The sequence below is a fragment of the Malania oleifera genome, chromosome 7, assembly GCF_029873635.1.
Source record: "Malania oleifera isolate guangnan ecotype guangnan chromosome 7, ASM2987363v1, whole genome shotgun sequence".
In the NCBI taxonomy this organism is placed as follows: domain Eukaryota; kingdom Viridiplantae; phylum Streptophyta; class Magnoliopsida; order Santalales; family Ximeniaceae; genus Malania; species Malania oleifera.
Genome location: NC_080423.1, coordinates 101,057,769 through 101,075,770, shown reverse-complemented (window position 1 = coordinate 101,075,770; position 18,002 = coordinate 101,057,769). Strand labels below are relative to the sequence as shown.

General features: G+C 36.9%; 1 long non-coding RNA gene across 1 annotated transcript; it reads left to right on the top strand.

Annotated features, from left to right (window-relative positions):
* Window positions 1-229: 229 nt before the first annotated feature.
* LOC131159683 (uncharacterized) lies at window positions 230-10,467 on the top strand. The gene is made up of 2 exons (XR_009137852.1): window positions 230-1,536; window positions 8,786-10,467. It is a non-coding gene; the product is annotated as an uncharacterized LOC131159683 (long non-coding RNA).
* Window positions 10,468-18,002: the final 7,535 nt, after the last annotated feature.

The following is an 18,002-nucleotide window of genomic DNA, read 5'->3' as shown; positions in this document are numbered from 1 at the left end:
AACACACAAAAATTTACCATCCAACTTGAAAATTAGACTAAACTTTAAATTTTTATTAATTTTTTTTTATTTTCTAAATACTGTCTTTAAAAATATTATTTTTGAATCTTAAATTTGAATTTAGTTAAAAGTCTATATAATTTTATATTAGATTTTTAAAAAAATATACATAAATTCAAATATAAAGGACACTGCCATTATAAAATAAAATTTTTCTAATTTTACACTATTTCACAATGAAAGAAAGGAAAAAAAAATAAAAATGAGCAGAATGGATTCCCTCGGGAGATTATTTCTTGCTAGCTGATGTTTCTCTCTCTTTCTTTCCTTCTTCGTTGGCACTTTTGTTGCTCCGTCCACCATGACTTTTTTTTCCCCTCCGCATCGAAGGTTGAATTGCACGACGGGACTAAACGTTCCTGAGGCCGGAGGCAACAAAATGAATTTTCTCGCGCATGATTTTTCCGAGTTAACTCCCGCCGAATCCCAATCGGTGGGGATGATACTCTTTAAACTCAAATTTCACGAGTCAATTTATCTATTCAAGCAGAACCCAACTCGTACAGAGATCAATCTGCGGCGGGAGCTTCTCCCAAGTGCAAGAAAATGGTGGGTTCGGCTCCCAAGATTGTGTTTTGCTCTTGCATCATTATTTGGGTAATACACGAGAAGTAAATCATGGCAGGTCACTACACTCGATCTGTGCAAAACAGGTTTGTATCAAGACATGTTCATACACAACAATATTGTGATGTTACACTTGACTTGCGGCAATTTGGTGGATTCTCGTCTCGTGTTTGACACAATGCGGCAATCAAATTTGGTTTCATGGACAAGTGTGATCCCTTCGTATGTGCATGATGGTCATTATGACGTGGGTTTAAGCATGTTTACTCTTATGTGTAAGTCTGGGTCGCGGCCGTATGAATTTGATTTCACGTTGGCACTCAAGCCATGCAGAATTTTGTCCCATTTTATAATGGGTGAGCTTTTTCATGGTCGAATAGTGAAATGTTGATTAGGGTTGTGCAGCTTTTGTAATGCTTCTATTCTTGGAACTGTATGCCGAGGCAGAGGACACTGAAAGTGCACGTAAATTTTTTTATGGAATTCCATTATGGGGGAGAACTGAAGCCTTGTGGAATACATTTGCTTGGCAGTTACAAGCAAGCTTCTGATGCAGAGAGTTTTGTTAAGTTGTTTCATCAGATAGTGCTTGCTAATATGTGGCCAAACTGTCTCAGTTATATGATTCAATTATTATTTGATTATGTGCTAATATTTTGAAGTTTGAGTTTGGAAGATCTATATATGGCTCAATTATGAAGGTTGGCTTTGAAAATGATGTTATTGTTGGTGGAGCACTAGTTGACACCTCTGCAAAATTGCTGCTTGGATGATGCCTTTAGAGTGTTCAAAAATGTAGAAGCGGAGGATAATGTGGCATGGTGTGCTTTTTTATCTGGGTTTCACCATATTGGGGATGCAAAAATGTGACCTAAATTTTTATCTTGAATTTATTTCCGAAGGGCGAAGGTAATAAACCCGACCCATTTATCCATGCAACTGTGTTTTGTTTATGTTCAATTTTTGAGACTGGATGTTCGCACCCAAGTAAATTGCAGTTTTGTTAAATATAGGTTTGTGTTGGATTCATTTTTTTTTTTGGGGAGTATGCTTCTTGACATATATGGCTGCTTTGGGGTGGTTTATGATGTTTATAAAAGCTTTCTTGAGATGAAAGGTAAGGATCAGTGCTATGCTTAATAATTTGGTTTCCAATTCAAATGATGAAATGGCCATAAAATTGTTCCTTGAAATGGAGAATCTGGGTCTTACTCTGAGTCCCACCACATTGAGCTCTATTGTTTGAGCTTGTACAAATCTTTATTTGTTAAAACTTAAGAGCAGGCATGCCTCTTCATTATTGTATTATTAAAAGACTTGATGATTCAGACTCTAACTTATTCATTGAAAATGCTCTTCTTTGGATGTATGTAAAATGTGAAGTTGATGATGCAAGAATGGTGTTTAATGGTATGCAAGTATGGAATGAGTTGTCTTGGACAACTGTTATTTTCTGGCTACAATGAATCCCAGCAGTTTGAGGAAGTTTTAAGTGTTGTAGTATGTGGCTCATATTGAGTGAAACATATATGCAAAGAAAGCATGGTGTGGAAAAGCGAGGAAGCTGGTTTGCAGGAAGAAACAGTCAACGGTTACATCGACGGTTCAAGCTCAGGAAAAAACCATCGACATTTTGTCTAAAATCATCAACGGTTTCAGTCTCAATAAGAAACCATTGACGGTTTTGTTCGGCGCTGTTTTTGAATTTTGAATTGGAAAGATCAATAGGTTAGGGATTCAAAGGCAAATCCTCTGAAGATTGATACAGGGATATTTAGGGAACTTTCTAATCCCTCTGTACATGTAGGGTTAACATATATACAATGTTGTAATCCTGGTTTTAATAGATAGTGAATTTTAGCTGCCACTTCCTCCCGTGGACATAGGCACATTGTCGAACCCCGATAATTCTTGTGGCATTGTTTAATTGCTTTCCTTATTATTTGTGTGATTGTTTTTCATATTGTTCATCATTAATTGCTACATTGCACAATTTGATTTTTTTTTTTCTGCTACGCATTAATTTGCACAAAAAATTGGTATCAGAGCAATTGGTTACAATGCCTAGAATTTCTTTTGCGAAGTTGGATATTGTCAAGTTCGATGGATCGAGAAATTTCGGACTTTGGTAGAGGAAGGTTTAGTGCAGTATGATATGGTGAAGGCATCAATATGGAAGACAGCTGGAAGGCATGGACGACATGAGTTTGAAAGAATTGGAAGCGAAGGCTGTAGTGACTATCAGACTTTGTCTGGCTGATGACGTGATGTATCACGTCAAGGATGAGGAATCGCTGGTGGCAGTTTGACTAAAACTAAAGAGTCAGTAAATGTCCAAGTCATTGATGAACAAGTTGTATCTTAAGCAGAAACTATATGGGCTTAAGATGTTAGAGGGTTCGGATCTGAATCAACACATCAACGTGTTCAATGAGATCATCAGTGATCTGAAGCGGGTTGATGTGAAGTTCGAAGATGAAGACAAAGCATAGATGCTGTTAAATTCCTTATCTACGTCTCCTACGTATGAAAATTTGGTTACAATTCTAACAAAAAAACTCCAAAATTATAGAATATCACGAGTGCTCTTTTGGGTTTTCATCAGAGAAAGAAAGCCAGCGATGAGAGTTCACAAGGTGAAGGGCTTGTGGTGAAGAGTAACCAGTAACGTGGGAGAAGCAAGCTTCGGAGCGAACCGGGTAGCAATAAAGCTCGGACCAATTCCAGGAAGAGGAAAGACGTATGGTGTTTTAAGTGCGGGAAAAAGGGGCACATAAAACTATATTTTCTAGAGAGGAAGAAGGGGAATGCAGAAAATAAAGAGGATTCATCAAAATATGCAAATATAGTGGAAGAAGGAGACTCATAGAGCGGTGATGGTGATATGATTTCGGTTTCATCCGGTTCAGATTGTCTCACGGATTCTTGGATCTTAGATTTGACGCCCTCTTATCACATGACGCCCAACAAATATTGGTTCCCCACTTACAGGTTGGTAAATTCTGATTCTGTTCTGATGGGAAATGATGCTTCATGCAAAATTGTCGGAATATGGAATATTAGAATTAAAATGTTTGATGGTGTTGTGGGAACGTTATGTGATGTTAGGCATATATCGGAGTTAAGGAAGAATCTGATTTCATTGGGCACTTTAGACTGTAATGAGTTTAGTTACAAGTCTACAAGTGGGGTAATGAAGGTGAGAAAGGAGTCCTAACTGGATGAAAGGGCAAAAATTACTAGGGAATATATATACACTGTTAGGTACCACAGTTATAGGTGGATCTGCAGCTACAGAGTCTCAATTGGATAGTACTATTTTGTGGCATATACAGTTAGGGCATATAAGTGAGCGTGGGATGATGGAGCTTCATAAGAGAATCTTTTGAAGGGTGTCAAAACATGCAAGTTGAATTTTTGCAAGTATTGGGTACTTGAGAAACAGAAAAGGGTGCAGTTCATGACAGCCACACACAAAGCTGAAGTGTAAAACCAGACCGAGAGGAAGATCAAATGCCTCAAGTCCGACAATGGTACTAAGTACACTGATTCGAGGTTCATGGAGTTGTGCGAGTAGCATGGCATTAGGAGACATTTCACAGTACGCAAGAAAGTAAATACAAGGCTTGCAAAAAACTTTTGGGCAGAGACAGTAAATATGACATGTTTCTTGATTAACAGATCACCAAGGGCTGTACTTGATGAGAAAGTTACAGAAAAGGTGTGGACAGGCAACGCGGTAGACTACTCTGATTTGAGAGTGTTTGGATGTCTAGCCTATGTACACATTTCTAGTGAGGAGAGATCGAAGTATGATGTAAAGTCTAGATAGTGCATTTTTTGGGGTATTAGGAAGGGGTGGGTTCAAGCTGTGGGATCTGAAAGCAAATAAGGTGGTGATTAGTAGAGATATAGTTTTTGATGAGAAAATCATGTTGCAACGTACTCAGGAAGAAGAAGAGAAACAGGTGCCAAAAAATTGTAGCAACAATGAGCATGTGGTGCAGGTGGAGTTAAAGACTCATGGCAGAGATGAAAAAGTTCAGAATGTAGGGAGTTTTAGCTCAGGAGACCAACAGTATCACATTATAGCTACAGACAGGCCCAGATGCACTATCAGGTCATCGCCTAAGTATGGATTTGATGATCTAATTTCTTATGCACTCATTACTAGTAGCGGGAATCCTACTACTTTTCAAGAGACGGTACATAGTCAAGAGAAAAGTAGATGGATGGGTGTTATGGTGGAGGAGATGAAGTCTTTGCATAAGAACCAACCGTGGGAGTTAGTGGAGCTTCGAGAGGGGAAGAGAGCGATAGGGTGCAAATGGGCATATAGGAAGAAACAAGCAGTATCAGTAAAAGGAAGGAGAAAAATTCAAAGCTCGTTTGGTAGCAAAGGGTTACTCACAGAGGAAAGGGATTGATTATGATGAGATATTCTCTCTTATGGTCAGAAACACTTCCATCAGGGCAATGTTGGGATTCGTAGCGCATTTCGATATGCATTTGGAGTAGATGGACATAAAGACAGTGTTTTTGCATGGTGATTTGGAGGAGTTGATTTATATGGTACAACCAGAAGGGTTCAATCTACCTAGTAGGTGGGAACACTTGGTCTGTAAATTGAGGAAATCACTTTACAGGCTAAAGCAGTCTCCGAAGCAATGGTACAAGCGGTTTGACTCCTACATGATCTGAATTGGCTACAGGAAATGTGAGTATGATTGTTACGTTTATGTGAAGAGCCTTGATGATGGTTTATTCATTTTTTTTATTGCTTTATGTGAATGACATGTTAATTGTTGCGAAGAGTATGACTGAGGTCAACAAGTTGAAAACTCAGTTGAGTCAAGAATTTGACTTAAAAGATTTGGGTGCGGCCAAGAGGATTCTTGGGATTGAGGTTCGTAGGGACAGAGCTTTTAGGAGATTGTGGTTTTCTCAACGTAGTTATGTTGAGAAGGTGTTGGAGAGGTATAGCATGGATAATGCAAAACCAGTGAATACACTGTTGGCGAATCATTTTAGATTGTCTACCACCCAGTGTCTGAAGTCAGATGATAAAGTTCATAACATGTCAAAGGTCCCATATGCCAGTGCAATGAGGTGCTTGATGTATGCTACGGTTTGTACAATACCAGACTTGGCACAAGCTGTGGGTGGTGAGCAAGTTTCTTTAAAATTCAAGTCGACAACATTGGGATGCAGTCAAGTAGATTTTCAGATACTTGAGGGTACTACAGACTATGACATCATGTTCAGCAGGCAACAGGGTATTCCTTTAGTGGTGGAGTATGTGGATACAGACTATGCAGGGGACTTAAATGACAGGAGGTCTACCGCATGGTATGTATTCACCCTTGTGGGAGGACCTATTTGTTGGAGGTCCATGGTTCAGTCTCTAATTGCACTATCTACAACTGAATTGAAGTACAAGGCAGTAGCTGAGACTGCCAAGGAAGCGTTGTGACTTATAGGATTGATCAAGGAGCTAGGTATTCAATAAGGTAGAGTTTAGCTGCATTTTGATAGCCAGAGTGCCATTTATTTGGCGAAAAACCAGGTGTATCATGCGAAAACCAAGCACATAGATGTGAGGTTTCACAAGATCAGGGAATTGGTCTCTTCTGGTGAAATATTGCTTAAGAAAGTTCACACTTCTGAAAATGCAGCAGACATGTTGACAAAGTCTGTTACCATGGACAAGTTCAAGCATTGCTTACTCTTGATCCACATATCCAGTTGCTGGATGGGAGGTATCCTAACCTATTATATTAGGTGGAGCTGTAGGTTATGTTTTCGTTTTTCTCCTAAAGGGTGAATATTCGCCAAGGTGGAGATTGTTGTAGTATGTCACTCATATTGAGTAGAACACATGTACAGAGAAAGCATGCTAGGGAAAAAATAAGGAAGTTAGTCTGCAGGAAGAAATAGTCAATGATTTGATCGACGATTCAGGCTTAGGAAGAAACCATTGACGTTTTGTCTGAAACCGTTGACGGTTTTTGTTCGGCACTATTTTTGAAATTTGAATTGGGAAGATCAATAAGTTGGGGATTTGGAGGCAAATCCTCCGAGGATTGATACAGGGGTATTTAGGGAACTTTCTAATCCCTCTGCATATGTACGGTTAGCATATATATAATGTTGTAACCCTAGTTTTGATAGATAGTGAATTTCAGCTGCCACTTGCTCTCGTGAACGTAGGCACATTACCGAACCATGTTAATTCTTGTGTCATTATTTATTTGCTTTCCTTATTATTTGTGTGATTTTTTTTTGTATTATTCATTGTTAGTTGCTGCATTGCACAATCAATTTTTTTTTTTTCCCGCTGCGCATTAATTTGCACAACATTAAGGCTATTTCTTGTTATGCTTTTATCTCCAGAGTCCACAAAACCAAGCCAATATACCTTAGTCACTGTTATCCAAATTTGTTCCACTTGATAAAGGAAAAGAAATTCATGGTTGTGTCATTAAGTTAGGGTTTGAAGCTTCATCCATTTGTTTGAAGCGCACTGATCAATTTGTATGCATCAAAGTAAACAGAAAATCCACAGTGCATACATGGTATTCTTATCCATGAATGAGCAATACATTGCCCCTTGGAGTACCATGATTTCAGCATGGATCCAAAAGGTTTTTACAGAAGTTCAAAGTGCATACATTTTCCCTGTTGATGAGTCCATCTTGTCTAGCTGTCTTTCAGCTTGTGCTGGCTTAGCAGCACTGGAAATGGGCAAGGAGTTCCATGCCTGCATTTTCAGAACTGGGTTCAAGTTTCATTTACATGTTGTTTCTTCCCTCATAAATATGTAACTGTGGAAGCATTATAGAAGCATGTAAGTTGTTTGATGAAACAAAAGATCATAATGTAGTGTCTTGGAGGGGAATGATGGTTGGGTATGCTCATTATGGGCTTGGGAAGAAATCTGTTGAGCTGTTCAAGGAGATGAAAGGAGCTGGTCTGGCACCAGATGGTGTCACTTTTATTGGGGTTTTACTGCATGCAGTCATGCTGGGCTTGTGAAGGAAGGTTGGCAGTATTTTGAGTCCGTGAAAGTGAATACGGTGTGGTAGTGACAATGAATCATTATGCCTTCAGGGTTGATATCACAGGTTGATTTAAAAGGGTGGATGAAGCAGAGGATTTAATAAAGAAAGCTCCATTTCAATCAAAATCTCTTCTTTGTAAGGCACTTTTGGGTGCTTGCAATAAACATGGTGACATTGGAGCTGGAAACAGAATTGTGCAGGTGTTGATTGAGTTGGAAAGAATGAACCTCAGCCAATGTTCTATTGTTGAACATATTTGCTTCAGCTTCAGTATGGGCCAACTCAGTCGAGTTGAGAAACGAAATGAGAGAGGATATGTCAAGAAGCTGATTGGCTGTAGTTTGGGTTCAAGAGGCAGTTTAATATACTGTAAAAACATAACAAGAAATGCTTCAAGGTCATGGAGGTTAAATTATAAAAGATGGACCCTATGGCCTAGAAATAGTTTTTGATGTGCAGAAACTCTCACTCCCCAGCCAGTTGGTTGGCTTCTCTACTTTCTTCTTGATTCCAGCATGGGGATGAACTGCTCAAGTCAAATGATTACAGCTGGTTTTTATATGTTAGCTTCTCAGCCTAGTTCAACTGTTTTCTGCTTTTGTTTTCCCTTGGACATTTGAATTTTACTTGTCTCATAAAAAAAGATGGACCCATGGCCTGGAATAAGTTCTTGAGGATCTGAAACTTTCCTCCCAGCCAATTGGGTGTCTTCTCTGCTTTCTTATATTCATGGGTATGGGATGAACTGCTCTAGTCAAATTGGTTATAGTTGGTTTTTATATATTAGTTTCTCAGCCCAATTAAATTTTTTTCCTGCATTGATTTCCCTTAAAACATTTATATTTTGTTTGTTGGATATCACATGCATGCCCCATATGTGGGCAAAATACTTTCATGGCAAGCTGCATCAAATTTGAATTGCATCGTCTTGTTCATCACATGCATAACACCATGTGGGGAAAATACGTTCATAACAAGTTGCATCATATCTTTTTGTATTGCATTATATTGGTTTCATCTTGTTTCCTGTCTGTTTTTGTTTTAACCTTCCAGTACTGCTGACAGTAGTATTAACTACGAACTCATTTACTTTGCAGGCAATTTTGTATCTGAGTGCCCGTGCTTCATGAGAGGTCTCAGTGACAATAGTAACAAGGATCTAGCCATGGCCTAATGTGGGCCAGGACATCAATGACTCTAATTTACAAAGCGGGCGACAGGGAAAAGGGTTCTGGGCTGCATAAAGAGAGTGAAGTATTAGAACCGAGGCTCGGTGAAGTTTAGATATTGCAGAACTAAAATGATTTTGCATGGAATGATATTGTTCCATGGTTGGGGAAGCTTTGCATTAAACCCAAAACTGTACAAGGCACCATTTGCGGCATGAATAACCGAAGATTTTGCCTTGTACTACTGTGGGCCAGGGAATCAATGGGGCTTTAATTTAGAAAGAAGGTGCCAATGCAAAATGTTCTGGACTTTATGGATAGTCCATTGGACAGATCACTACGTTAACGCTCAAATTCTTCGAATGTGAGGTTGTAATATAATGCTGCAGAACAAAACAGCTTTGCAGGGGATATTATTCCTTGTTGGCTCCATGCTTGGACTTCAGCTCCAGTTATATGTTTTTGACTACTTCAAACGGAAAATTCAGCATTTGAAGAGTTGCGTGGAAGTAAATCTGCCAAGAATGATCTCTTCGATTTTGCATGTTTTTGGAGCACAATTCATAATATTCCTACTCAAGCTCATGTTCTCTAGAATATTGCTCTAATTATTGAAATACATGCCCTGAAATTGAGATGCATGGTGTTTACATGATATTTGAATATTTGGGATTATATTTTCTGCCTCAGACTACTTCAAACGGAAAATTCAGCATTTGAAGAGTTGCGTGGAAGTAAATCTGCCAAGAATGATCTCTTCGATTTTGCATGTTTTTGTAGCACAATTCATAATATTCCTACTCAAGCTCACGTTCTCTAGAATATTGCTCTAATTATTGAAATACATGCCCTGAAATTGAGATGCATGGTGTTTACATGATATTTGAATATTTGGGATTATATTTTCTGCCTCAGACTACTTCAAACGGAAAATTCAGCATTTGAAGAGTTGCGTGGAAGTAAATCTGCCAAGAATGATCTCTTCGATTTTGCATGTTTTTGTAGCACAATTCATAATATTCCTACTCAAGCTCATGTTCTCTAGAATATTGCTCTAATTATTGAAATACATGCCCTGAAATTGAGATGCATGGTGTTTACATGATATTTGAATATTTGGGATTATATTTTCTGCCTCAGAGATTCACCCTGGGAGGTCGGTTGCAACGGGAAAAATATTGCTCTGGTTCAAATGGTAGCTGTTCTCTGTGTTGTCTGCAAATGAACAAGTTTTGGAATTTAGAACCTACTCAGTGAATGCAAAGCCTTGTGAATTAATTTCTTCCTACTCGCTCACAAAGGAGAGCCAACATGAGACAGCAGGCTGAACTATGAGTAATAAATGCAAGTTCGTAGGCAGTAAATGAACATTCTTAGGCGAGTGGTCAACTCAGACATCTCGAGTTTGGAACTTTATAGGATCAACTCTGTATTTAAGTAGATATATTCGGACGAAATTTTTGCACCAATTGTCCAATTTTATTGCTAGATCCATATAAAAGCATCAAAACTTTGGGATGGCATGGGCTCTTATTCTCTGCCTGCTTTCCTCTTATTGTTCAATGTGTTATCTTGTTCGATTTCATCAAATTGGGCTTCGTTCTATTGCTCAGGAGTGCTACATCTTCTTTCTCCTCAAGTTCTTCTTTGAAATGGAATGGGATGGAAAATAAAATAGTTATTGTATAGGGATAGAATCTTTACAAGAAATTCAATATCCCATTTTTAAGGTGGATAATCATGTAAAAATTTGTGTTATTCCGACTAACATAGAACAAAATCACTTGTTAGTCCATCTTAATTGAGAAAGCACAATCCTCCATCACGAGAAATTAAAAAAAAAGTAGCGTAGAAATTGCTTTGATTGGTTGTTATTTTCTTTGATGAGGTTTGTCACCATCTTTGTTTGTTTGAGCTTACGGTTCATTTATTGTGAGCTCTAGAGTATCTTTATTTTTGAGAGTTTTTAATAAGTAATAACAATGACAACTGCAACAATAATAAAGTAAAAGCTTATTATTATTATTATTATTTTTATTATTATTATTATTATTATTATTTGGATTTTCCATCAATTGAATATCACCATATAACAACAATAGTGGTAGCGACAAATACTAGCACTAACACTATAATAATAATAATAATAATAATAATAATAATAAAGGTTTTCTTATTTGTGCATAAAACAACAAAAGCAATTGCAATAACAACAATAGTGATCTTATAATTAAAATAATAATGTAATTAAAATTATTGTTATAATAAATAAATAATGGGTAGATGGGAGGGGAGTCTTCCTCAATTTCAACACAAACATGTGTGTGTGTGTGTGTGTGTGTGTGTGTGTGTGAGAGAGAGAGAGAGAGAGAGAGAGAGAGAGAGAGAGAGAGAGAGAGTTTGGTTAGAAGTGTCTCTTATAGTAACATATAAATATTAGGACCCACTATTCTAAAAGTGAGAAAAACTCAAATCGTTTCAACTTATTCCGACCTTGGATATATAATAAGTTCAAAACTTTTATCTTCTTTTAGTATTAGGAAAGACCTCCATCCCACAATGTTTGGTCTTTAACACAAATTTAAACTATTTTTAATTGCACGATAAATTGTTTTTTCGCAACTCCTACATAGTTCATTCGTTTTGCATACTGACCTTCATAGACGCACATATCATAGAAGTATTTGACAAGGAGCTTGACTCCATAAAATAAAATGAAATATCTTTTGAGAAGAGATGCCTATATGCCTCGTGAGGATTTTGGCAGTAATTTTGGAAACTAAAGAAGACAACTCTAGTGTGTTAAATTATATATTTTATACATTCCAAAAGTACTCAGAACACAAGTTAAACATATTTTGACCAACTGACTCTTGAGGACGCCATGCAAAGCTTATACTCTCGATGAAGCCATTTATCATTCCTTTTAATTTTGACATAATTCTTTTTATTACTTAAAGCTAAATAACTCAATCCTTTTGTTTCCATTGAATATTTGAATCACCTCAGCTCTTTCCAAACTAGCTACAAAGAAACTTCCAATTAAAGCTAAAACTAGTTGAGGAGTTGTATCATTGGTGACAAAAGAAGCCTATTAAAGTCCCTTATATGTTGTTCCTCATTACTTCGTTTCCCAATTGCAACTTGTATCCTCTACTTGATGAGTCTCAACTTAATAGGTAAAACGAATAAGTTGTCACGACCTGCCCATTTTTCTACTTTTTTTTTTATTGATAATATCAATAGCACATTTCACATATTCCAGTTCAGCAGGTTACAATCCGCCTAGACCCGTGGGTACCAGGGATATATCAGAACATACAGCAGAAGTTCTAGCAGCAGAAAATATATAATAATGTACATCTCAATACCATATATTACAATATACCAGAATTGCTATAGTCCACAGTATTTCTATATATACATCCCAAAATAAATCTAGGGACATTTTCAACAAAATCTATCTATCCCTACAAAAAGAAACTTACCCTTCAAAAAGGGTAGATATACAACACTAGCTCAGCAAGGCTTTTCCCGCTCTCCTATCTGAGGCTCCTAAAAAAGTTTATAAGTTATAGGGGTGAGACACCTCTCAGTAAGGAAAATAAACTAATACTAGTATGTAACAACATGAGTATTTTGTGTTCTACATATATCATGTATAACATATTCAGTACTGTTTATCAAATCTAGGAAAACATATGTATATCAAAATATGACAGAACATACTGCATTTCATAAGCATATCTCATCTCATATCATAAAAATAATAACATAAAAATATTCCTGGTAGGTTAGTTGGATGTTGTCATGTATTACCCCCACATGACTGGGTTGTGTGGCCCAAAGGCGGGACCTGACAATGGTTGATCGACCACTGTCAAATCAAACAGTAGTCTGTAGGTCCGATGGGTCTGCTAGACCTGGTCCATACACCAAGGGCGATCACAGCACACTTCTTTAATAACCACATCGACTATCTAATCTCACACCTCTCCGTATAGCGGTGTTAACATAAATATCATGATCACGAAGACCATGGACACACAGTAACGGTACCGTGCAAATGCTAGCCTAGACCAAGTCAACCAAGTTCTGATATCATATAACATATACTACAACTGTGATACATAGATATCTTGTAACGACCCAAAAAAATAAATAAATAAATAAATAATAAAAAAATTATTAATTAAAAAAATATGATTATTAATTAATTAATTATTATTAAGAAAATTAATTAAATTAAGAAATTTGAGGATTGTGGATATATATATATATGTATATTTAATTATATATATATATATATATATATATATATATAAGTATATGATAAGGTTAAAGAAAGGATAAAGGAAAGAAAAAAAAAAGAAAAAGAAAAAGAAAACTTAGTGTTTAAGTTTTCTGCTGGAACAAAACAGAAGGAAGGAAGAGGAAAAAAAATTCACGCGCACAGAACAAAACAGAAGGAAAGAAAGAAAGAGAAAGAAAAAATTAAATATATTCTCTCACTCTCCACTCCTCTTCTTTCTATGATTTCGCGGTCGATTCTCGTCCAATTGAAAATCTGAAGATACCATCGAACTCCATTCTTCGTCACCAACATATCTACCTAACTGGATTTGTCGTAGGAGTGACATGAGCATATCTCGTGGGATAAGCCAAATTCTCATTCTTATCTCAATTTTTCCTAAATTTTAAGCCAAATGGACGATCGGACACCACCACGAAAATCTAGGGATGATTCTCTAAAAGTCTAGCGGAGTGAAATTCTCGTGGGGTATTGTAGAAATAACCCAAAATTAGGATAAATAGGTTATTTAGAAATTAATTGGTATTTAATTATTATAAATTAGGAAATATTAAAATAATATTTTATTGAGGTTGATTTGATTGAATCAGGGTTCGGGTTAGCGTCGCGGGTATAAGTTTGGGAGCCCTACAAGCATAATTCAGGGAATCAGGTAAGGGGGAATAAAATTATATCAGTATTTTATTAAAGTGAACCAATTATTTATGAGCATACGAAATTTATTATTTATCTATATGATTTTCAGAATAGTCTGATTACTGGAAAAAAAAATGATTATTTGGTTTAAGGTTATATTTGGGATAATTGTTTATGATATGAAATTCGTGTGACATGGGAGTAATTTTTCCTAATAAATTGAATATGAATTACTGTGGTATTTGGGTTTGCATGTGAGGGTGTTTGAAATGATTATGGCATGATGAATGCGTTGTTATGTTTGACTCATGTGTGGAAATGTATTGATTTGTGGGGATACTGTGTGGGAAATGAATTGACTTGTTGAATTCCTGTGTGAAAATGCATTAATGCGTCTGTGTGAACTAACTGGTATGGTTATTCGTATGCATTTCAATATAACGTTGGTAGGAGAAGGTTGTTATATTGCCTAGATGTAAATCATGATACGACGTTGGCAGGTTGAGGAGCTTGTCATCTTGTCATTTATATGGGGTAGGACATTGACAGGTCGAGGAGCTTGTTTTACTGATGTATGACGGGTAGGTCATGGGGATTGAATACTGGTGAATAATGGCGCCTGTGTGGGCAATGTTATATACCCTGTGTGGGTAGTGGTGCCTGTGTGGGCCACATTATATCTTGTGTAGATAATGGCGTCTGTGTGAGCCATGTTATATACCCTGTGTGGGTAGTGGTGCCTGTGTGGGTCACGTTATATCCTGTGTGGATAATGGCGCCTGTGTGGGCCATGTTATGTACCCTATGTGGTTAGTGGTACCTGTGTGGGCCACGTATAGATAAGAAGTACGTAGGTGCCTATGTGGGCCACGTACTGACATGTACGCAGTTGCTCTGTGTGGGCCACGTACTAAGGACATTGGAAGATGAAGTATGAGATGCATGATTCCTGTGTGGATGTGTTGTGCGCATGTGAATTTAATTATAGCATAAAAATAATGGCATAGCATATTGTGAATGCATGTGTGTGCATGCGGCAAGGTAAATATACCACCAGGGGCTTGCTGAGAAAGGCAAGTGCTCTGCTAGGTAGTTTCTTGGTATCAGTGCAAAGGGATGCTACTTGTATGGGCGGGTAAACATCTCGATCCTCGGAAACCTTCGCCTTTAAAATAATAAATATGTGTGTACTGGCGGCGAGGTAATACTTCACCTAAAGGCTTACTGAGTAAGATGAGTGCTCTGGTAGGTAGTTTTTAGTACCAGAGTAGAGGGAAGCTACTTGTATGGGCGGGTAATCTTCCTTATCCTTGGAGACTTTCGCCTGCATAAAAATTATGTACTTGTGCATATTGAATGTGTGTGTGATATTGGATGTCAGGAATGTTATAAATGGTACATTTTCTCAGTTGTTATTGATGTTATATGAGAAGCAGTTTATTTTGAGATATAAATATTAAAACTCATTTGTCACACACTGTTATAATTTATTCCACCCTTACTGAGAAGTATCTCACCCTAGTGGTTTAACAAATTTTCAGGTTCTTCTGGAGACCGGGTTTGAAGGCCTAGGCTGGGATTGTTTGTGATAGTTTCTTTTTGAGGTATTGTGAGATACTGATATATGTATAGATATATTTGTACAAAATTACGTTTTAAATGCTGGTTGTAGATACAGATATTTGGATATTGTAGTGTTGGTTTTTGGTTGTTATATAGAACTCTAGTATTTATTTGAGGTTATTTATTCATGTACCGCTGCGTGTATGTTAATTATGGTATCAGATACAGGTAATTGGAACACGTGGCACTTGGGCCCCACTTGGTGGGTCGGGGCGTCACATATCTCATATCATTTATTTTCACATCAATCATATCATTTTTCATATATACATGTATCATGAAAATCATCGGCCTGTATGCCAGTATTACACATTTTATCATAGCTCGGCCTGTACGCCGGCAAAACATAGTACAGCCCATATGTTGGCAAATCACAGTCACATAGCACGGCCCGTACGTCGGCAAACATAGCACAGCCCGTACGCTGGCAAATCACATTACATAGCACGGCCCGTACGCCAGCAAACATATCATAAAAATCTCGGCCCGTACGCTGGTTTTTCCATCATAAAAATTCATATCATTCACATTCCCAAAAAGCAGTATTTCATATCATTTATACTCATGCCACACGAATAGGTTTTTCACATATTCAATATACCATCATTTTAACAATATTCTCCAAAACATAAATCATATATATAAATATATTTATTTTCTTGAAACAAAATGATACATATATATACATACATTTTCTCAAAATGCACTAGTTTAGTGTATCCCCTAACCTGATTCCTAGAAAGCCCCTAATAAAACTGCCCCACACCCGCAGGGTTCCTAACTCAACACCCTGAAAATGAAAACCCTCAGTATTAAAGTTCAGTTTTTTCGTACGTACATAATTTTCTATAACTACCACTAAGTCAAATTTGGCTTAAAAACCTTACCTCAACTTAGGGATGATTGCCTACGTTCCCAATTCAACACCCCTGGAAATGAAAACTCCCAGTATTAAAGTTCAGTAATTCTAAGTGTATAACACTTTTCTCAACTATTACAAATCTAAATATTGAGTAAAAAGCCTTATCCTGGATTTGGGATGGTTTCCACCTAACTTTCACCAACGATCCGCTCCAGCAGATTTGGAGAGAACTTCCCCAGGAGCATCGTGGTGACTTCGAATTATCGATCCGGGGTAAATTTGGCCCGAAATCGACGAAAGAAATAGGGAGAACCGAAGAGGAGAGAGAGAGAAGGAAACTTGCTTAATAGCGAAGATAAAATCTGGATTTTTCTATTTATAGGCAGGGGATTTCGTCGATGAGCCACGTCATTCGTCGACGAATCCTTCAGTAATTTCGTCAACGAAATTCAGTCGGCTCAAAACGCCTCTCGGTATTTCTTTGTCGACGAAATTCAGTCTTCGTCGATGAATTTTCTTAAACCTTCGTCAACGAATACAGGGGATTCATCGACGAAGCACTAATGATCCCCGTTTTGTTTTTTTTCTTTCCAAAATGTAATGTCGTCGGCGTACGCTTTGCGTTTGTCGACGACTTCGACTGCCTCCTTCTGTTTCCGATTTCCATTTCCCTTCCTTCTTATTATTTAAATCTCATTATTATTCAGGTCGTTACATAAGTCCTTAAAGCTTAACTTGCCACTTAAGCATGATGAGTCATTGATCATCGACCTTATATGTGATTGACATTTCTTTTTAAGGTCTTCTTCTACTACCTTATTTGCTAAATTCACCTTATATAGTTTGGTTGTACTTATAATCATTTTTGGTTGTACTTATAATCATTTTTGTGGTTACGAACTTGTGGAATGATGCATGATTTCTCCAAGGACAAAACAAAGTTTCCTCCCTTCTATATTTTTGGAAAATAGAAAGAAAACCTTCTTTAAAAAAAAAAAAAATAGTCTTTGTTAAATAAAGAAGGTTTTGAAAGTTTGATTGTATGTAGAAAAAGTGGTTAATCAACTTAGATAATTAACCAATATTTCTATGTCGCAACGTCCCAAATGGAATGAGGTGAACGAAAAATATATGGTTATTTTGATTTTCGTGAAAAATAGGAATGAAATCACCACTAACCTTTTAGTGTGGTTAGGACACTTGATTACTACCCCATTAAGGGTAGAATCGGTTTGCGTTACCAAAACAAAGATCGGGAGTTCGGTTACACGAGGGGAACGTATGAGCATCCCCTACATGCCCGTTCTTACGAATAGTATCTAATTAATTAGAAAATTATCTCAAAGTAAATTCGAAAAACCTTTTATATTACTCCTTTTGTGAGTTTGTAGAATGCAAATGTACATGAACGAACCACACAAATATTTACATATAATATATATATATTCCCTCAGAATCGGGGTACACGAAACTTGAAAACCTCATACCCTTTGTTGCAATCATAGAGATAAAATCGAGAATATATTTAATAATAAAAAATAATAAAATAATAATTAAGTTAATACAAACACATAATACTAAAAATAACACAACATATGATATAAACCAAAATAATAATAATGATAAATATTAATACCCTAATAAGTAATGATATACATACTAAAATACTAAAAAAATATTAACCATAATAAAATACATGATTCTATATATAC